Here is a 23,587-nt window from a genome sequence, read left to right as displayed (position 1 = left end):
CCTAACCGTGGTTTTTTTTTCGTTCTTTATACCGTCGTCATACTAGTTGTTACGAGTATACTACTATCTCTTTATCAACCAGTGTACAGTGCGGTAGTTCACGGCTGTGGCTACCTCTGTGTCGGCACTCGGCAGGCAGTCCGTCCAACCATAATTGTATTATATACCACCTAACCGTGGTTTTTTTTTCATTCTTTATACCGTCGTCATACTAGTTGTTACGAGTATACTACTATCTCTTTATCAACCAGTGTACAGTGCGGTAGTTCACGGCTGTGGCTACCTCTGTGTCGGCACTCGGCAGCCCGTCCATAATTGTATATACCAGTGACCTAACCGTGGTTTTTTTTTCATTCTTTATACATACATACTAGTTACGAGTATACTATCTCTTTATCAACCAGTCTATATATTAGCAGCAGACACAGTACAGTGCGGTAGTTCACGGCTGTGGCTACCTCTGTGTCGGCACTCGGCAGCCCGTCCATAATTGTATATACCACCTAACCGTGGTTTTTTTTTCTTTCTTTATACATACATACTGCAGTGCCACTCCTAGATGGGCCCGGTGTTTGTGTCGGCCACTAGGGTCGCTAATCTTACTCACACAGTCAGCTACCTCATTGCGCCTCTTTTTTTCTTTGCGTCATGTGCTGTTTGGGGAGGGTTTTTTGGAAGGGCCATCCTGCGTGACACTGCAGTGCCACTCCTAGATGGGCCAGGTGTTTGTGTCGGCCACTAGGGTCGCTTATCTTACTCACACAGCTACCTCATTGCGCCTCTTTTTTTCTTCTTTGCGTCATGTGCTGTTTGGGGAGTGTTTTTTGGAAGGGCCATCCTGCGTGACACTGCAGTGCCACTCCAAGATGGGCCAGGTGTTTGTGTCGGCCACTAGGGTCGCTTAGCTTACTCACACAGCTACCTCATTGCGCCTCTTTTTTTCTTCTTTGCGTCATGTGCTGTTTGGGGAGTGTTTTTTGGAAGGGCCATCCTGCGTGACACTGCAGTGCCACTCCTAGATGGGCCAGGTGTTTGTGTCGGCCACTAGGGTCGCTTAGCTTAGTCATTCAGCGACCTCTGTGCAAATTTTAGGACTAAAAATAATATTGTGAGGTGTGAGGTATTCAGAATAGACTGAAAATGAGTGTAAATTATGGTTTTTGAGGTTAATAATACTTTGGGATCAAAATGACCCCCAAATTCTATGATTTAAGCTGTTTTTTAGTGTTTTTTGAAAAAAACACCCGAATCCAAAACACACCCGAATCCGACAAAAATAATTCGGTGAGGTTTTGCCAAAACGCGTTCGAACCCAAAACACGGCCGCGGAACCGAACCCAAAACCAAAACACAAAACCCGAAAAATTTCAGGCGCTCATCTCTAATATAAATCCAGTCCACTGATACTGCCGTATATGTCCAGTGATACTGCCGTATATGTCCATTGATAATGCTGTATATGTCCAGCGGTACTGCCGTATATGTCCATTGATACTGCCATATGTGTCCAATCGATACTGCCGCATATGTCCAGCGGTACTGCTGTATTTGTCCAGCCGTACTGCCGTATAAATCCTGTGATCTTGCCATATAAATCCAGTGATCCTGCCGTATAATTGCAGTGGTACTGGTGTATAAGTCCAGTCCAGTGATACTGCCCTATATGTCCATTGATACTGCCATATATGTCCAGTGGTACTGCTGTATATGTCCATTGATACTGCCGTATATGTCCATTGATACTGCCATATATGTCCGCCAATACTGCCGTATATATGTCCAGTGGTACTGCCGTATAAATCCAGTGATCCTGCCGTATAAGTCTAGTGATCCTACCGTATAATTACAGTGGTACTGGCGTATAAGTCCAGTTCAGTGATCCTGCCATATAATTCCAGTGATCCTGCTGTATAATTACAGTGGTACTGGCGTATAAGTCCAGTGATCCTGCCGTATAATTTCAGTGATCCTGCCATATAATTCCAGTGGTACTGGCGTATAAGTCCAGTGATCCTGCCGTATAATTCCAGTGGTACTGGCGTTTAAGTACAGTGATTCTGTCGTATAATTACAGTGATCCTGTCGTATAATTACAGTGGTACTGGCTTATAAATTCAGTCCAGGGATCCTGCCATATAATTCCAGTGATACTGCCGTATATATATATACCCTGTTGCAAAGCGGATTACTGAGGCCATAACAACTATGCTGGTGTTAGATTAGTACAGTGGGACTGCAGTGCCAACCCAAGATGGGCCAGGTGTTTGTGCTGCACACTTGTCTCGCTTAACTTAGTCACACAGCTACCTCATTGCCCTCTTTTACTTCTTGGCATGATGTGATATTTAGGTACTATTTTATTTAATGTGCCATTCTGTCTGACATTGCAGTGCCACTCCTACATGGGCCATTTGTTTGTGTCGCTTAGCTTAGTCATACGGCAACCTCAGTGCACTTCTTTTTCTTCTTTGCATCATGTGCTGTTTGGGGACTAGTTTTTTAAAGTGCCATCTTGTATGACACTGCAGTGCCACTCCTAGATGGACCAATTGTTTGTGTTGTTTAGCTTAGTCATACAGCTACCTCATTGCACCTCTTTTACATCTTTGCATGATGTGCTGTTTGGGGCTTTTTTATATCTGCAATCATGTCTGCCACTGCAGAGCCACTCCTAGATGGGCAAGGTGTTTATGCCGCACGCTTGTGTCGCTTAGCTTAGTCATACAGCAACTCATTACAATTCTTTTCCTTCTTTACATGATGTGCTGTTTGGGGCCTATTTTTTTAAATCTGCCATCCTGTTTGCCACTGCAGTGCCACTCTTATATGGGCCAGTTGTTTGCGCTGCACACTTGTATCGCTTAGCTTAGTCATACAGCCACTTCGGTGCAACCTTTTGGCCTAAAAACAATATTGTGATGTGAGCGGTGTTCAGAATTCAGTGGAAATGAATGTTATTGAGGTTAATAATACCGTAGGAACAAAATTACCCCCAAATTCTGTGATTTTAGCCATTTTTATGTTTTTTTTTAAATCATCCAGATGCAAAACCATAACACAAAAGGGTGGTTTTAGCAAAACCAATCCAAAACCAAAACACAAGCGGGGAATTAGAACCAAAATGAAAACACAAAACATGAAAAGTGCCAACCAAACATCTCTAGATTAAATGTTAATATCCCCTTTATTTGGAGGGAATAATATACTGCAGAGGACAGCACCACTGAATTTATATGGCAGCACCACTGGACTGGATTTATATGGAATTATATGGATTCACATGGAATTATACGGCAGAATCACTAGAATTATATGGCACGATCACTGGAATTATACGGCAGGATCACTGGAATTATACGGCAGGATCACTGGATTTATACGGCAGTACCGCTGGACATATACGGCAGTATCAATGGACATATATGGCAGGATCACTGGACTTATACGGCAGGATCACTGGAGTTATACGCCAGTACCACTGGAATTATATGGCAGAATAACTGGATTTATACGGCAGTACTGCTGGACTGGATTTACACGCCAGTTCTACTGTAATTAGACAGCAGGATCACTGGATTTATACGCCAGTACCACTGGACATATACGGCTGGATCACTGCAATTCTACGGCAGGATCACTGGAATTATACAGCAGGATCACTGGACTTATACGCCAGTACCATTGGAATTATACAGTAGGATCACTGGAATTATATGTCAGGATCACTGCAATAATACAGCAGGATCACTGGAATTATACGGCAGGATCAATGGAATTATAAGGCAGGATCACTGCAATTAACGGCAGGATCACTGGAATTATACAGCAGGATCACTGGATTTATATGCCAGTACCACTGGAATTATACGGCAGGATCACTGGAATTATACGGCAGGATCACTGGAATTATATGGCAGGATCACTGGAATTATACAGCAGGATCACTGCAATTATATGGCAGGATCACTGGAATTATATAGCAGGATCACTGGATTTATATGCCAGTACCACTGGAATTATAAGGCAGGATCACTGGATTTATACGGCAGTACCGCTGGACATATACTGCAGTACCGCTGGACACATACGGCAGTATCAATGGACATATACAGCAGTATTACTGGACATATATGGCAGTATCATTGGACTGGACTTTTATGCCAGTACCACTGTAATTGTACAGCAGGATCACTGGAATTATACGCCAGTACCCCCTGGAATTATACGGCAGGATCACTGGAATTATACGGCAGGATCACTGGACTTATACGGCAGGATCACTGGACTTATACGGCAGGATCACTGGACTTATACGGCAGGATCACTGGACTTATACGGCAGGATCACTGGACTTATACGGCAGGATCACTGGACTTATACAGCAGGATCACTGGACTTATACGGCAGGATCACTGGATTTATACAGCAGGATCATTGGACTTAAACACCAGTACCACTGGAATTATACGGCATGATCACTGGATTTATACGGCAGGATAACTGGATTTATACGCCAGTACCACTGCAATTATATGGCAGGATCACTGGAATTATACGGGAGGATCACTGGATTTATACGTCAGGATCACTGGAATTATACGGCAGGATCACTGGAATTATACGGAAGGATCACTGGAATTATACGGCAAGATCACTGGATTTTTATGGCAAGATCACTGCAATTATACAGCAGGTTCACTGGTATTATATGGCAGGATCACTGGATTTATATGCCAGTACCACTGTAATTATACAGCAAGATCACTGGACATATACGGCAGTACCTCTGGACATATAGGGCAGTATCAATGCACATATACTGCAGGATCAATGGATATATACGGCAGTATCACTGGACTGGACTTATACGCCAGTTCCACTGTAATTATACGGCAGGATCACTAGACTTATACGCCAGTACCACTGGAATTATACTGCAGGATCACTGGATTTATACGACAGTACCGCTTGACATATACGGCAGGATCACTGGATTTATACGGCAAGATCACAGGACTTACACGGGAGTACTACTTTACATATACGGGACATGACCACTGGATTGATGCAGGACAACACAGAACCACTGCAATGGACTGGACTTATACAGCAGCACTGGATATATGGCAGCAGAGGACACCACCACTGTGACTGGACTGATGCAGCACAACACACCACCACTGGACTGATGCAGCATAACACAGCACCACTGGACTGGACTTATACAGCAGCACTGGACATATGGCAGAAGAGGACACCACCACTGTGACTGGACTGATGCAGCACAAGACACCACCACTGAACTGATGCAGCACAACACAGCGCCACTGGACTGTACTTATACAGCAGCACTGTACATATGGCAGCAGAGCACACAACCACTGTGACTGGACAGATGCAGCACAAGACACGGACACAGGACACTGAGGATGGAGACATGTCCTCTCTCTACACTCTCCAATGCCAGAGTGAAAATGACAGCAATGTGCGGCTCCTTATATGGAATCCAAACCCAGCGAGAATCTGACAGCGGATGATGACGTTTTGCCTCGTTCTGGTTTCCGAGTCAGGCGGGAAAACCCGAGCCTGATTCGTATCCGTGCTCGGGTGGTGAAGTTCGGTAGGGTTCAGTTCTCTGAGAACCGAACCCGCTCTTCTATAACTTGAGCACAATATCACATGTGCAGCTGCACATCACATCACAGCAAACGGGATCAATTTTGTACTGCAGGTTATGCTTTAAAATATCTTGCATCATTCCTGCAGTTTACATTATTGAGTTTTTCTTGTATAACATGATAATTCACTGCAAATTATTATGACAGTGTATGTATATGCATTTACTCACCTCATTCTCACTTCCTTGCAAATAACACTTTTGTTCAGCCATGTGTTTTATAACACAGTGAACATGTTTTATTATCATCATATTTCTTTTCTAGACTTGTTTGTGGTAATTTACAGTACAAATAAGCCAGATGTGGGAGCATTGTGTCTTAAAGTTAATTCTCTATAATCATTTGCAATGTTTACTTAGGCATCTGCTTAAGCATCCTTAATCTGTTGGAATTTGAGTTGTGTTGTTATGAAAAGGTCTGTGCCATTCATTTTCGGAAACTTCCCTTCCCAGTAATGGCATTCCCTAGAGAAGCTGTCTCTATGTGAACTTTTGCTTAGTGTTCCACACTAGGGAGTGCTGCACAGCGATTTTCTACAGTATTTTTTATTTTATTTTTCCATATGAAACATTTTCTCTTTGGGTCCAGATGGTATTCAGCAGCCTGATGAGAGGAAAGTCCTGGCTTAAAAAGTGTGTGTCAGAGGACATACCCTAGATAGGAGTCTCCATGGGATTGCGATGAAAACAGATGTCTTTCATTATTTTAGCCATTCAAAAGGTGCATGTATATAACTTTTTGCTAACAACATTTAAAATGGTATAAACATGCATCATTCTTCCTTCATCCTACATAATGGCCACTTGAGCATGTAAAACATTGAATTCCATCTTGTTGACAAGTTTCAATTTACATTTCTGGATGGCTGAAGTGTGTCGGTTAAGTCTGCAAGGGGTTGTTATACAGTACCTAGCAAAGGAATACCACAAACAGACCTTTACTGAAAGGTAAGAAGAATAAGAAATAAATAAATAAATAAATAAATAAATAAATATATATATATATATATATATATAAAAAGCAGGTGTGTGAATGCAACTAATGGCAATGGACCATAACAGCACTCATGAAGGCTAATTATTAATGTCCACACTATGGCTCAGCGCCTTGGCTGGCAATTCGGTAGCTTGTATTTTATTTACTGTGTGAAATCTGCAGCTGTACAGTATTTCCCTGGTTAATTAAATCAATCAGTGTGCTGCCATACCTATTGTATCAAATTAAGGGTGTATGGGAGAATGCCAGCAATGTCTGTTTCCTTCCAAACTTTAAAATTGCGTATGTTATGTACCGTATAATGTGCTTTACTGTATATACCGTACCCAATAATGTTTACATTATAAAATGTAAGCATTAATGCTAGTGATATTAGCAGCAATGTATGACCTGAATATACAAAAAACAGAATCTAAAAGAAATTCAACTTTAAAAAAAATTTAAACCTTGAGAGCCTAAACTTTGTGCAGCTCTAAAAAAAATACAAATAAAATGTTTCTTGTCTTAAGCAACAAACTATGCCACTAATCACAGGTAAATAATATTCCAAACATATTTCAATTTTAATATTAAAGGAAATCACCAAGTATGCATACTGTAGTAGAGAATTGTAAAGTATTCTGTCATTGCTTCATAACAAGAAAAAAAATAATGGGACAGGCTAAGTGCAGCGTTTGTACTAATTATCCATAGATACAGTACATGTTTCAGAGGGTTTAACTTACTTTATTCATTGTTTATATGATGTAATTCAAGCGTATAAAAACTAGAGATGTGCGGCTGGCACTTTTCGTGTTTTGTGTTTTGGTTTTAATTCCACTTTTGTGTTCTGGTTTTGGCTTGGTTTTGCCAAAACCACCCTTTCGTGTTTTGGTTTTGGATTTGGATCTGGATGATTTTTGAAGAAAAAAAACATAAAAACAGCTAAAAATCACAGAATTTGGGGGTAATTTTGCTCCTACGGTATTATTAACCTTAATAACAATCATTTCCACTCATTTCCAGTCTATTTTGAACAGCTCACACCTCACAATGGCCCTCATTCCGAGTTGTTCGCTCGGTAATTTTCTTAGCATCGCAGCAATTTTCCGCTAATTGCGCATGCGCAATGTTCGCACTGCGACTGCGCCAAGTAAATTTGCTAAGAAGTTTGGTATTTTACTCACGGCATTACAAGGTTTTTTCTTCGTTCTGGTGATCGGAGTGTGATTGACAGGAAGTGGGTGTTTCTGGGCGGAAACTGACCGTTTTATGGGAGTGTCTGGGTGTTTGTGACTTCAAACCAGGAACGACAAGCACTGAACTGATCGCACTGGAGAGTCTCGAGCTACTCAGAAACTGCACAGATAAATCTTTTCGCAATATTGCGAATCTTTCGTTCGCAATTCTGCTAAGCTAAGATTCAATCCCAGTAGGCGGCGGCTTAGCGTGTGCAATGCTGCTAAAAGCAGCTTGAGAGCGAACAACTCGGAATGAGGGCCAATATTGTTTTTAGGCCTAAAAGTTGCACCGAGGTGGCTGTATGCAGTGGCAAATGCAGGATTTAGCGAGGGGGGTTTCCGTGGGTGTGTATGTATATGTGCATGTATGTGTAATATATATATATATATATATATATACACACACACACACATACACATACACACAGTGGTCGAAGTGGAAATTTTGAAATTTTGAAGTTGCGATATGCAAAAGTCAAGGACGTAATTATGCGCGCCTTCAGCATGCTCCAGAAAAGGGGCATGGTCACCCAAAAGGGGCGTGGTCGACCAAAGGGGGCGTGTCCAGTGTAGTAGAACCCCTAATACTATCTAGTACTGGTGCCCCTTTCACCTTATAGCACATGGTAGAAGCTGAAATTCACATTATAGCACATGGTACAAGCTGAAATTCACATTATAGCACACGGTACGAGCCGAAACTCATTGTAGCACACTGAATTAGCCGAAACTCACATTATAGCACACTGAATTAGCCGGAACTCACATTGTAGCACACTGAATGAGCCGAAATTCACATTGTAGTACACTGAATGAGCCGAAACTCACATTGTAGCACACTGAATGAGCCGAAATTCACATTGTAGCACACTGAATGAGCCGAAATTCACATTGTAGTACACTGAATGAGCCGAAACTCACATTGTAGCACAGTGAATGAGCCGAAATTCACATTGTAGCACACTGAATGAGCCGAAATTCACAATGTAGCACACTGAATGAGCCGAAACTCACATTGTAGCATACTGAATGAGCCGAAATTCACATTGTAGCACACTGAATGAGCCGAAATTCACATTGTAGCACACTGAATGAGCCGAAACTCACATTGTAGCACACTGAATGAGCCGAAATTCACATTGTAGCACACTGAATGAGCTTAAATTTTGACAGCTGGGACAGCCAGAGTGACGACAGGGAGAGAGAGAGTGACGACAGTGACGACAGGGAGAGAGTGACGACAGGGAGAGAGTGACGACAGGGAGAGAGTGACGACAGTGACGACAGGGAGAGAGAGTGATGACAGGGAGAGAGAGTGATGCAGTGACGACAGGGAGAGAGAGTGACAACAGAGAGAGAGTGACGACAGGGAGAAAGAGTGACAACAGGGAGAAAGAGTGACAATAGTGACGACAGGGAAAGAGAGTGACGACATGGAGAGAGAGTGACGACAAGGAGAGAGTGATGACAGGAAGAGAGAGTGACGACAGGGAGAGATAGTGACAACAGGGAGAGAGTGACAAAAGGCAGAGAGGGTGATGACAGGGTGAGAGAGTGACGACAGGGAGAGAGAGTGACGACAGTGACGACAGGGAGAGAGAGTGACGACAGGAAGGGAGAGTGACAACAGTGACGACAGTGAGAGTGACGACAGGGAGAGAGAGTGACGACAGTGATGACAGGGAGAGAGAGTGACGACAGGGAAAGAGGTGACAGCAGGGGAACATTACCTAATTTGTAGCTGGTGGCTGGCAGCGGTGAGCGATGGGCTCCTGGCGGCGGCGGCGGGCAGCTGGTGGCTGGCGGCGAGCAACGTGCGGTGAGCGGCTGGTGGTGGCTGGAGGTGAGCGGCGTGCGGTGGGCGCCGGCCGCCGCACAGGGACAGGGAGCACAATGTGCAGCAGGATGGCCACTTCCCTCGCCTACTGCTGCACTTTCAGTGCATTTCCACCCCACTTCGACCACTATATATATATATATATATATATATACAATTGTTCCCAATGTTTTACCCAAGGGGGTTAGACAAGAGGAGACCAGCACACCACCAAATGAAAAAATATGAAAACATTTAATGAGTAAATAGCATTATCAGGCCTTTTGAAAAAAGATTCTTAGTACTCATCATAAGTCACTGAGCAGTATTCATAGTACAGAACAGCCATCCCAACGGCCCGTTTCGGTTGTCACACCTTCATCATGGGGTCAGCTACAACATAATGTTCAAACAGAGGTCCTTATAAAGCTACACCATTAGAGTGAATCAGGTACACCTGCTTCTCCCAATCACCAGTGATTCAAAAAACCTTCCAAAGGTATGTGAGCAGACCAGAGTGGAACCACAGAAGCAGGACAAAGTCACCAAAAGCACTAACGCTGGTTCCGTCGTGCCGGAAGTGACAACACACGACCGCGTTTGTCAACATCCGCCAGTAGGCGGAACCCGAGCGCCGGGATACGTTTCCAAGGCACTAACAAAGGTGCCGCTGTGCCGGAAGTGATGTCACGTCATCGCGAGAATCAACATCCGCCAGGCCGTGAACCAGCCTCAGATCTCGGGCAATGTCACTGCCTATGGGTTCAAACACACAGCTCGTCACATACAGTAATATAATCAAAAAACCAAAATAAGTCATACAACACGAAAAAATAAATAATAATAAAAAATAAGTAAGAAACAGCAATCATAATAAGGCAGCCTGAATGTCAACACTATTCAAACAAAAAACAAAAAACAAAGGGTCTCATTGTATGACAGAGATCAACCCTAGGTCAAAAAGAACATAATAAACAAACATGCAAAACCGTTTATGTTGGAGAGTGTCGACATAGAGGCATGTCAACAATACAAAATAATTTATGCAAAAAACAAAAAAAAAGTATCAATAGTGACACTGTCATGGACAGTCCCAAATGAGGAAAATTAGACATAAAGTATGTTAACTTAGTCAATCTACTGAAAAACAGTAATAACAGTAGAAGAGCTCAAATAAATGGAGTCAGAATTAGTTCTTCATTCAAACCACTGGGGGCAGTTGAATTTAGCTTGTAGATCCATTCACATTCACGTTGTAGAAGTATGCGATGTCTATCACCTCCCCTACGTAGTGGTGGAATATGGTCGTAAGAAGAAATATTTTCAAAATCTACACGCCAATGAAATTAAAGCGATACAGGCCCTAAAATATAACCAACAAATCATAATACGTCCCGCCGATAAAGGCGGTGGTATTGTTGTCCTTAACAGGGATGATTACATCAGGGAGGTGGACAGGCAACTCTCTATTCAAAGCTGTTACAAAAAACTACCCTTTGATCCCACTGGTCTTTATAAAAGAGAAATTGATTCTATCATTGAACTTGGTTTTACTAATGGGTGGATAGATGAACATACAAAAAACTTTTTGATACAGGATTTTCCCAGAATCCCTCTTCTGTATATTTTGCCGAAGATACATAAGTCACTTAGTTTGCCACCCGGCAGACCTATAATTTCGGCACGTGGCTCTCTGTGTCAAACTCTTTCGCAATATTGCAACTACTTTCTGCAACCCGTGGTACTACAAAATCCTTACCATCTAAAAGATACTACTGATTTTTTGTTGAAATTGAAACAGTTTGGGGCTCCACCAGATAACTGTCTTTTGGTCTCCTTAGATGTAACTAGCCTATATACGAATATTACACATACTGCAGGCATCAATGCGGTACGCCGCGTAGTGATGTCCAACTCTAGTTACAAAGGTCCACCTGTTGATTATTTGATTTTGCTTATGGAGATTATCTTACACAAAAATTATTTTTTGTTTAATAATGCATTTTTTTTGCAGCTTCAAGGAACCGCCATGGGTTCAAACATGGCACCGTCATATGCTAACATTTTTATGTATGATTTTGAAACCACGTACATTATATCAGATCCACTTTTTTCCAGATTTATTAGCTGTTATTTTCGATATATTGATGATTTGTTTTTTGTTTGGTCAGGGACATCAGTAGATTTAAAACTGTTTGTGGAGCAATTAAACCATAAAGTCGATAACATCACCTTTACATGTAGGAGTAGTGCTGCCAGTATTGAATTTCTGGACGTTTTGGTATCTATTGACAACAATACCTTCCATACTGAACTTTTTAAGAAACCCACGGACAAAAACACATTACTTTTGGCAGACAGCTTCCACCCACGGCCCTTGAAAAAAGGACTTCCATACTCACAACTCGTTAGAGTTGTCAGAACGACATCAGATCCTTCCAAACTTCCAATAGCCTGACAAAGCTAAATATTTATCATGTATATAACCCTTTATGAGGTCTAAGAACACTGTACGCTATCTACGTAAGAAGTACCGTAAGGGTACGCAAGTTGCGTATCGATCGCTTAGCCGTGATCGAGACGCTCAGGCGTCACGTTCACTCACGGCCAGGTGATCGCAGGCAGGCAGACTATTGGCTGTTGACTTATCGTAATGATTCGCTATAGCGTAGCAGCGCTCGGGACCACGAGGAGATCACCAGCGATGCAGACGCTCACAACGTTAAACCTTTATATCTATACCTCTAACAATGAAATACACAGTAAACCTTAGTGTAGAGACAAAGTGTAAGTGCAACCTTGTGTAACCTGATTAACTATAAAGCTGCTTGAGCGTCACCGACGCTCAGAGAATACTTAACACTATAAAGAATACACAGATACCTGGGCTTAGGGTCCGAAACCTATTATGTGTATTATGACTATTACTTGTAAAAAGAATCACAGTACAAAGCATACACTACAGTATAACATAAACCAACTAACCAGATAAACTACACAGGAAATAAAATACAATACAATTTAAGGAAAATACGAGAGAAAGAGTAGAGAGAGAGGGAGAGATAGAGAGAGAGAGAGAGAGATGGCTCACAGTAAGACAATATGATTACGGAGAAAACTTACGCACAAGGGGAACGATCGCATGCGCCTCGATATCCAGCTCCCGATTATCAGCAATGAGAACCGTTGAAGAGAGTGAAGTTGGATATGGTCGGCCTGCTATTTATGCCCCACACACAATACAATTCAATGGTCCCTACAATCTCATTGTTCATTGGACACAGGAATTCGGCTTCGCATTATAACAAAAGGTCATAGGTTGATTCATACAGGTGGGCTGTGACTATTTCCAACTGCTCAGGTGGGAGGGAAACTGGGTTTCCCGCCGCATGGGTAATAAAGTGCAAATAAAGTAAATGTTCATAAACTTCTTATGTCCATAACTATTCGCACGAGCGATTGATCTGCTTCAAACCAACACCGGAATATTGCTAATTTTATACTCTTCCGATGGATACTAAACACCACTGTATTACTCCTATCTGACCCTTCATATCAAACAAAGAGGGATTCCTCTGTTCATGAACATTCTATATTAACCAAACTTTCAGATTCTATCAAAGGGACCATAATCTACAAAATACATTATTAGTGAAAATATGTAATGATTGAGTCGCACGCTATGATCGCATAAACTCTACCGTAAATACGCATACCATGCGCCTGCGGGTGCCCGCGACTGTGAGTATGCGCACGTACGGGAGAGCGTACGCATGCGCAGCACGGACCTGTGTGAGGTGCAAATATGGTAGTGTGCATAGAGATATTTTTCTGACTTTGACAGTCCACCCTTTGGCAGTCAATAATAACTGCCACTTCCTGAAAACATTTCAAAAGGAGAAAAATATATGTCAGGGGTTAATTCATTTCCATGGTTGGGTAAGGGAGGAGAGAGGAGTAGGTGTGAAGAGGGTATGACCTAGTGTGATAGCAGAAGCATGTGTGTATGAGTCCATGTTTGGGGGGTCATGTATCATCGTGCCGTACGTGTTGTAAATCAAGCTTCGAGGTATTGCGAAGTATACATTTGAATTCCTTCTTATCCCGTGGTACAGGTCTGTGGATGGGCTGTCAAACTTTACCGAGCTCTTTTTGGATTTTGAACAAAATGGGGAGCACATTTTAGTTGATGATACATGAATGGGGGAATATGTGATTGCTGATATCTGTGCCTGTATTCCCTATACTATGTGTGTCATTACCTGAGGGTTGTAGAAATGAAGAAAAGACATAATTACGGTAAATGCGGTGGTATTCTATGTCAGGTTAATGTACATCTGTCGGTTGAAGTTTTGTTCGGTATCAGTTGAAAGTCGTCTTCTTTGCGCTGTTTTGCTCATTAAGCGTGAGCAATAAGCTTTGTCAATGCCATTAGATTTACAAAAAATGTTGGGCTAGCGTAATTTTAAGAATTCTAGGGAAACTGGGGATCCATGGCAAAGTTCATCAAGTGTCCATATCTCAAGTGGTCAAAACTTCGTCTTTGGTCTATCCGTTGTCTGTATAGCGTCTCATCAACTTCCTCGTCCAAGGGGGTCTTGTTATCTTGGAGAAAAACCAGAAAAAAACAGGTGAAAGAAACGGACCGTAGAAATCGCATTTTCATCACATCATTGTTTCTATCGTTGGGTCGTAAATCAAATCCAGGTTAATTACAGTTTCCTCACTCCTCAAACTCATCACTCTGGTACTTTGTTTGCACCTCATTAAAGCCTGCCCGCATCTAAATATCAATCCAATCGATATAACGACACCTAAAATACATAGGAGAAACTTTCCAACATCCATTATGACTCCTTGAGCCCAGTCTCCTAAACCAGAGAACCAATTTCGCGGGTTCAACCATGACACCCAACCAGTCAGCTCATTACCTACAGCAGCAAGAGTGAGATTGTGTTTTCGGCGAAATTCCCACTTCAATTGGAGAATATCGTCCATCTTTTGGTCTATGACCTCGACCGGATCCTCGGTGCTATTCGTGATATACGTGCAACACTTTATGCCGTACTGTGTTGCCAATGTAACACAATATCCGCCTGTCACTGCTGTGAGGTAATTAAGAACCATTCTATGCTGTACCAGTTCTGTTTTATAAGCTTGGAGTTCTCTTCCAGTGTATCTAAACGTGTCATCATACATTTCAGTGATATTATCTAACAAATTGGCGAGTGCGGAAATGTATCTATAATTCATCACTCCTCGAGCGGTGCGAGTGAAATCTAACGCCACCAGAACCTGAATCCCGGTGGATTCATGGATCAGATCAGAGGCCGGATGCTCTAACCTTTCTGACAGTTGTCTTTTAACGAGGTGCTCGTAATGAGTGTGAGTATAAGGAGCTTGGGCACCACGGTGTATGTCTTTCATTTTATCATGTGTTACAGTCATCACTTCAGGCAATACTCTTCCAATATAACACAATCCTTCAGAGTTTGGGGCAAGCCACTTGTACGCCTTTCTCCCGCATATGAAATATGCATCATCGGGGAGAACATATGGGACGGAGAAAGACATTACCATATTACACACCTTCCAGGTGAAATCTCCTAGCCCTAATTCTTCCATCTGCTTAATGCACGTATCAGGTTGTACGATATGTGCACAGTATCCTGGTGATACTTCTCCAACTCTAGTAATCCTATTTCCTAGGGTGTATCTATACCGGAAAGATTTTCCTCTACTGGCTATGTGGCGTACAAGCTCTGTATCTGTAGGCATTCTATCTGCTCTATGTGAAAAGGTCATGGTGTGGTTACTCCATGATACTTCCCAATTTCCCGGCTTTCTGGGATTGGAGATGTTAAAACATAATAGGGACCTATCCACGTGGTATTGGTGGAGCTTCAAACTAGGAGGGCTGGAGATATTAAACCTCCGGTCCACCGGTCTCCCACCATTTAACTCAAGTACCTCCCCTATCGTTAAAGGAAATGGTACTAGCCCTGATTTGCTATGACCCTGAGGTACTTGAGAGCATACCCAACAATCTGTTTTGTTTAATACATTACCCACTAAGGAGTGATAATCACTCAATGGATGTCGGTCCATATGGATATTAAAACTGGATTGGCATTTCTTAATGCACCCATCTTCAATGACATTGTTACAGAGCCTACAGATACAATTTTCTTCAGCTAACAATCCGTCACAATTTCTTCTATGGTCAATGCTATCGGATCGTTTTCTGATACTCGCCTTTGCTTGTTGGTTAGGTTGATCTTGGAAAACTACGCCTCCATCATCATAATCGGAACCCATTCCAGAACCTCTCTCGACCTCCATGGTACTCTCGCCGGAACAGACTGCTCTGGTCAACATCATGGTCAACAGGAAAATCCGGATCACAGTCTCTTGGGGCAAGTCCATCTTTGAGGAGGAGACGAAGAAGAATGAGAAGGAGGAAAAATACATTTGAGGGAGAGGGGATGGGAAGTGGAGAAAACAATAAAAGGGAGTGGGGAGTCGACAACAGCTCTCGGTCTTCAAGGCTCAGGTGCCGCCTCAGTCCTCCTGGAACAGACACTCCAGTGATACAACCTCTACCGTCTGTTCCTTATCACGGGACTTCTCTGGATCAGCAACCTTCTTGCAGTGGGATGAATGGACCCAAGTCTCTCTCTCAGCAACCTTCAATGCCGTAGTGCTAGTCAATAAGACCTGGTATTGTCCTTCCCATCTGTCAATAAGGCAACCTGAGCGTAGAAAATTCCGTATCATTACATAATCCCCAGGTTCAATGTCATGACAATTACTATCAGGTAGATCAGGAATCACCAACTTCAGATTATCATTTTGATTCCTTAACTGTTTACTCATGTTAATCAAGTACTTTACAGTAACTTCACTGTTACATTTCAAATCATCCTGAGGGTTAATCATGACATGCGGTTGTCGACCAAATAAGATTTCAAAGGGGGACAGATTAAGAGGGGACCTGGGAGTGGTTCTGATACTGTACAATGCAATGGGTAAAGCTTCTGGCCATGTCAATCCTGTCTCTGCCATCACTTTACTCAATTTATTTTTAATAGTGCTGTTCACTCTTTCGACCTTCGCACTCGCCTGTGGACGGTACGGAGTGTGCAGCTTGCTATCAATTCCCATCAACTTACACATTCCTTGAAAGACATCACCTGTAAAATGGGTACCCCTATCACTTTCGATTATTCTAGGGATACCATATCTACATACAAATTCCTGCACAATTTTCTTAGCTGTAAACATAGCGGTATTTGTAGCTGCAGGAAATGCTTCGACCCAATTCGAGAAAACATCTATACAAACAAGTACATATTTCAAATTCCGACAAGGGGGTAATTGAATGAAGTCAATTTGTATTACCTGGAAAGGGCCGCCGGCAGGTGGGATATGGGATGGTTCTGTAGGTATTGCCTTTCCAATATTCTTTCTCAAACAGGTAAGGCATGACATTGCTCTTTTACTCGCATGAGAGGAGAATCCTGGGGCGCACCAATAGGCTCTTACCAATTTGCACATCCCTTCCTTGCCTAGATGAGTCAGCCCGTGAGCTGCCTCAGCCAGACATGGAAGATATGCTCTGGGGGCCACTGGTTTACCATGTCCATCCGTCCAGAGTCCTGAGGACTCTTGGCCACATCCCTTTGCCTTCCAGACTGCCTTTTCCTGTGTGGAACACAAATTTTGCATTTCACACAACTTCTGTGTGTTAATGGTATTAAATACCATTAATTGTGTGGTGTCTGTCTGTATGGGGGTAGCAGCTGCTAACTTAGCAGCTTCGTCTGCTCGGCTGTTACCAAGTGATACCGGGTCTTGGCTATATGTGTGTGCTTTACATTTGATAACAGCCACTCTGTCGGGTTCCTGTATCGCTGTTAGAAGCCTTTTTATGTGAGCTGCATGCGCTACCGGTGTACCAGCTGCCGTCATGAAATTTCTGAGGCGCCATAGGGCTCCGAAATCATGGACTACCCCGAATGCGTATCTAGAATCGGTGTAGATATTGGCTGACTTACCCTTAGCCAATTCACATGCTCTGGTTAGGGCGACCAGTTCAGCAACCTGGGCTGAGTGAGGTGGGCCTAGCGGTTCAGCTTCTATGGTGTCTTGGTCATCTACGACTGCGTATCCAGTACACAAGTCTCCCGAGTCTGACTGTCTGTGACAACTACCGTCCGTGTAGAACGTGAGTTCTGCATCTTCCAGTGGGTTGTCACTGATGTCAGGCCTTGCGGTAAAATTTTGGGTCAAATATTCCATACAATCATGTGTATCTTCCTTTGTATTAAATCCTCCTTCCCCAGCACTCTCACCTTCCACCCTTTGTGCCTGACCAGGCACACCTGGGAGATATGTTGCAGGATTTAATGCACTGCATCTCCTTATGGTGATGTTTACGGGGGCCATTAGTGCCAATTCCCATCTTGTAAACCTCGCTGATGAGACGTGTCTGGTTTGGGCAGAATTCAATAAGGCTGATACTGCATGTGGCGTATGGATTGTGAGGTTGTGGCCTAGCACGACATCTTCGCTTTTTGTCACTAGCAATGCTATCGCAGCAACGCTTCGCAAGCATGTGGGGAGGGATCGCGCTACCGTATCTAGCTGAGCGCTGTAGTATGCAACTGGCCTGCTGGCATCACCGTGTTTTTGGGTTAGTACACCTGCTGCGCAACCAGCACTTTCTGTTCCGTATAGTTCAAAGGGTTTCCCATAGTCTGGCATACCTAACGCTGGCGCCTGCGTTAGGCACTGTTTGAGTCTCTCAAATGCTGTTTCGGATTCGTCTGTATGCAAAATCCTATCAGGTTTGTTTGAGGAGACCATTTCCTGCAAAGGTAACGCCAATATGGAAAACCCTGGGATCCAATTACGGCAATACCCACACATTCCTAAAAACGTTCTGATCTGTTGCTGGGTTTGTGGTAGGGTCATGTCTCTAATTGCTTGGATTCTATCAGCGGTCAGGTGTCTCAGTCCTTGTGTTAGACAGTGTCCCAAATATTTTACCTTAGTTTGGCATAATTGCAACTTGTCTTTGGAAACCTTGTGACCTGTGTCTGAAAGATGAAACAGGAGCTGTTTCGTATCCTTCAGAGATGCCTCCAGTGAATCTGAACACAGTAATAAATTGTCCACATACTGTATCAATACTGATCCACTGTTTGGTTGAAAAGACTGTAAACAATCATGCAAAGCCTGAGAAAATATACTTGGACTATCTATGAAACCTTGGGGTAATCGAGTCCACGTGTATTGGACTCCTCTGTATGTGAATGCAAACAAATATTGGCTGTCAGGGTGCAGAGGTACCGAAAAGAAAGCGGAGCAGAGGTCAATAACAGTGAAAAATTTGGCAGTGGGAGGGATTTGCATTAGGATGACAGCTGGATTTGGCACTACGGGGAACTGACTCTCAACTATTTTGTTAATCCCCCTTAGATCCTGCACTAGCCTGTAACCCCTCCCCCCACTCTTCTTAACAGGGAAGATGGGACTATTGGCAGTGCTGGACGTTCTTACCAGAATGCCCTGTTGTAGCAAGCGCTCTATTACTGGGTAAACTCCTAACTCCACCTCTGGCTTCAGAGGATACTGTGGGATTTTTGGAGCTATCCTACCATCTTTTACTTGTACAACTACTGGAGCTACGTTTGCCATTAATCCAGTGTCCTGTCCGTCTTTTGTCCAAAGTGACTCTGGTATCTGAGATGTCATCTCTTCTATTTGGGATGTATTCCTATTTGTCATAATGGTATGTGACATTAATTTTGATGGGGAGTCTAACATGTCTCGCACTTCCTGAGCGTGTTTCTCAGGTATGTCCAAGAATACACCTTCAGGAGTACAATAAATGACGCACCCCATTTTACACAGTAAGTCTCTTCCCAGGAGATTGGTTGGTGCCGATGCAGCCAGCAAAAAGGAATGCTTGGTATGCAAAGGCCCTATTGTAATCTCGGCTGGTTTGCTAACAGGGTAGTGCTGGACTACTCCTGTTACTCCCATGGCTGGAATTGTCCTACCAGTGGTTCTCATGCCCACTGTCGAATTTATCACTGACTTGGCCGCCCCTGTGTCTACAAGAAAGTTTAAAGTTTTACCAGCTACATTGATTGCGACCTCGGGTTCACTTTCAAGGTTGGCAATCAATTTCACTGGCTGCAGATTACAGGTATGGCCACACCCCTATTGGGTATGGTGACCTCCCTGAATCCCGCTGGCAGCAACTATTTGTGAGGGAGATAGTTGGGAACTACCAGAGGCATGCCAGTCTCTGTTTGGGGGATATCTTTTTGTTTCCCCTGTATGTGGCTCATAACTCCGTTTCTGCGGACCTTGCTCCCAATGTCGTGTGTCGTGTCGTTGTCTAGGGGGTTGGTATGTGTTTCGTGAATTCTTTACTCTACAATCTCGTGCCATGTGTCCCTGTTTGTGACAAGAATAACAAGTAACCATACTTGACTTACCCACAGGATTTGGTGATACAAACAAAGGCTGCCTTGTGGTCAGAGCCTGTATACTTACTGACATTAATTTGTCACCTTGTTGTTCCCTGTGTCTGGTGATGTTTCTGTCATGATCAATAGCAGCCTCTCTCAAAGTAGCCACAGACAGACCTCGCCAACATGGTTGCGTGGTCTGTACCCTAGTCTTCAATGACTCTTTTAAACCATCCATCAGTACCGATACTGCTACTTCCCGATGGTTTGTGTCTGTTTTAATGTCCTCTATACCTGTGTATTTTGCCATTTCTAATAATGCTCTGTGAAAATACTCTGCAGCTGTCTCTGACTCCTTCTGTTTAATGGAGAATATCTTATTCCATTTAGCTACTGCTGGGAAATACTCTTTTAGCTGCAAGTTTATTCTTTTCACATTATCTTGGTTGTACACATCTGTAAGAGGTACATCATGATCTAGTCCGCAATCAGCTAAAAATTGAGTTGCGTCGACATTTGAGGGTAAACATGCTCTCAGCAATATCTGCCAGTCTTTATTGTTGGGCTCTACAGTGTTACCTAAGTCTCTGATGTATTTTTGACTGGCAACTAAGTCTTTTCTAGGGTCAGGAAATTCAGACACTATGGTCCTTAATTCCATTCGGGAAAATGGAGTGTACATGGCAATGTTCCTAATGGGAGTGGCTCCTGATGCGTCTGTTTTCCCATTTGGCACTGCTATTACTCTAACAGGTGTAATTCTAACAACCTCATTCTGTGTAGATTCTACAGGCTGTGGTGAAATAGTTTCAGCATAATGCATGGTGCCGTACTTACCAGTTGATATGACCTCACCTATCCCTTCGCTAGGGGCCTTTACTAATCTCGTGGGTGGAGCTGTGCCTACTGTGGTCTCTGCTATGGTGGCTGCTAGAGAGAGCGCTGAAATCGTTGTCGCTTCGTCCTCTTGATCACACTCCTGAGGAAAGTTCAAAACAGGGTACAACTTGCACGGGTTAATACTTGCATGGGTTAATGGGTTAACATTATCATTAACATTTACACAGTTACTAAGTGATTTTGTGTTACACCTTAGTGCGTCTTTCTCCGTAATCAACTTCTCTCCTGATATATATGGTGGCGGCGGGGCCGTGGCAATTAGTTTTCTGTTAGAGCCAGATCCCGCCGCCTGAGCCAAACCTCTCTGTATCTCACCTTCCTGTTGCCACAACTGTAAATAATCATAATGCTGAATTCGTCTCTTTGTTGATTTTATGAGACATATCCTCCTCCTTAAATTTTGTAACACTTCTGAGCTGAAGCTCCCTATTCTCGGGAATTTCTCCCCGTCATGCACAGTCATTCTCTCCCATTCATCACATAAAGTTTCTGTGTGACTTCCATATTTCTCACACATGATATACCTGGCCGACCCAATTAGCCGGACCACTGAATCAACCCGAACCGAGGTTGATCGCCCCCTACCTGAACAAGTGGCCCCCATAGTTCGAAAGTGTTGCTTTATTTAGCCAACCCTTTACGAAAAACCAAATGCCAACAATAGGCTGACGGTGGCGGTTTACCGAGTACCCCACTCACTCGCCCACGCCGACCTATACGACCTGATCACACCGATATGGTGCTGGCGTACTCGACCTAGGGCCCCTGCGACCTGAACCTCTATTTACTGGAACCTGTGAGGGTTATCCGAAGAACACTTACTCTTTCCAGTAACTATTGGTTGCTGGATAGTTCCTGAGTGAGCAGCGAACTTCCCTTAAAATAAAAAAAAATTACACAAATCACGTTAGAGTGTACAGATAGCGTTTGTGACCCCTTTACTCTAATGGTATTAGGTCAGATTACTAACTACTGCACACACTTACGTGCGGTCCAGTCGTTCAGTACACAAACAACTAAGCTTATGTACGGAAAGACCAATGGAATCGAAACTTACGACTGCGAATTCCTTCAGCCAGAGCTTATATGGCCTATATGGGTGTTACACCAACCCTTTTCGGTGTTGTGCCTGTGAACTGTATAGCGGACTTCCTTGTCGGCTGTACCTGGACCTCCTGGTCTGTTATGACCTCCTGGTCTTGTTACAGTGTGACCTCCTGGTCTTGTTAGTATGACCTCCTGGTCTGCTATACTCTAATGCTCAAAATTGTATTTAACCAGAGATGCCTCCCTAGCCACCGTGCACGTCACTTACACGCATGTACCTCACGAGTACTCGACTTTTCTTGTGGTTCAACCTTTAAAAATTGTAAAAACACTCACTCATCACATGTACACTTTTGTTTCTATTTCTATTTCTGCGCAGAAATTTCCTTTAGCCCAGCTGTGTTACCAATTAGGAGCAGGATCTGTTAAACTAAATTTCAGACTTTCCAAAAATAGACTTGCGTTATTTATCGCCTTTTGCGCTATTTACCGCTTAGCGCTAACTATCGCCTTTGCGTTAATTATCGCTTTGCGCTAAAATTCAACTTTTCGTGATTTGAGCTACGTGGGCGTAACCGGACGCTCCGTTGCGTAATGTACGCTGCGTGCGTCGGCCTTTGGATTGCGTACGCTAGTCTTTGTTAGAGACACGTGCACGCAATGCAAAGATCCACCGTAACACAATATACTTTTATCAATGTAGACGATCCCTGATCATCTACCGCGTACCCCACTGGCTTTGCCTTATCTCCCAGGCAAACCTGTGTGTTTCTCTACACTTTTAACTATTACCTCTATTCTTAAACTATGAAATAACAGCAAGTCTCTTTTAGCACTTTTCTATCAACTATAAAATTGGCAAACAGGATAGTGATATACGAAAATGAAAAAGAAATGCAGATATATGTATGTGTGCGTGTGTACGCAAGACAGAAGACAAATAAACAGTTTTAAAAGACACAAGCGTTTTGTTCTTACCTCCGGTTCCCGGATTCCTTCAGCACTCTTTTATCTAAGCGAAGCAGACGCTTATCCCGCCAGCACTACGAGACAACCTCCCGCCCTTTGCTGAGGGATAATGTCTGCTGATCTACCTAGTGCAGATATGTGAAGGACAGGACGAGCCGCCAATTGACAAAGCTAAATATTTATCATGTATATAACCCTTTATGAGGTCTAAGAACACTGTACGCTATCTACGTAAGAAGTACCGTAAGGGTACGCAAGTTGCGTATCGATCGCTTAGCCGTGATCGAGACGTTCAGGCGTCACGTTCACTCACGGCCAGGTGATCGCAGGCAGGCAGACTATTGGCTGTTGACTTATCGTAATGATTCGCTATAGCGTAGCAGCGCTCGGGACCACGAGGAGATCACCAGCGATGCAGACGCTCACAACGTTAAACCTTTATATCTATACCTCTAACAATGAAATACACAGTAAACC

Source organism: Pseudophryne corroboree, chromosome 3 (genome assembly GCF_028390025.1).
Source record: "Pseudophryne corroboree isolate aPseCor3 chromosome 3, aPseCor3.hap2, whole genome shotgun sequence".
NCBI classification, from domain to species: Eukaryota; Metazoa; Chordata; class Amphibia; order Anura; family Myobatrachidae; genus Pseudophryne; species Pseudophryne corroboree.
The sequence above is the reverse complement of the archived record's forward strand: the minus strand, read 5'-3'. Positions refer to the sequence as shown.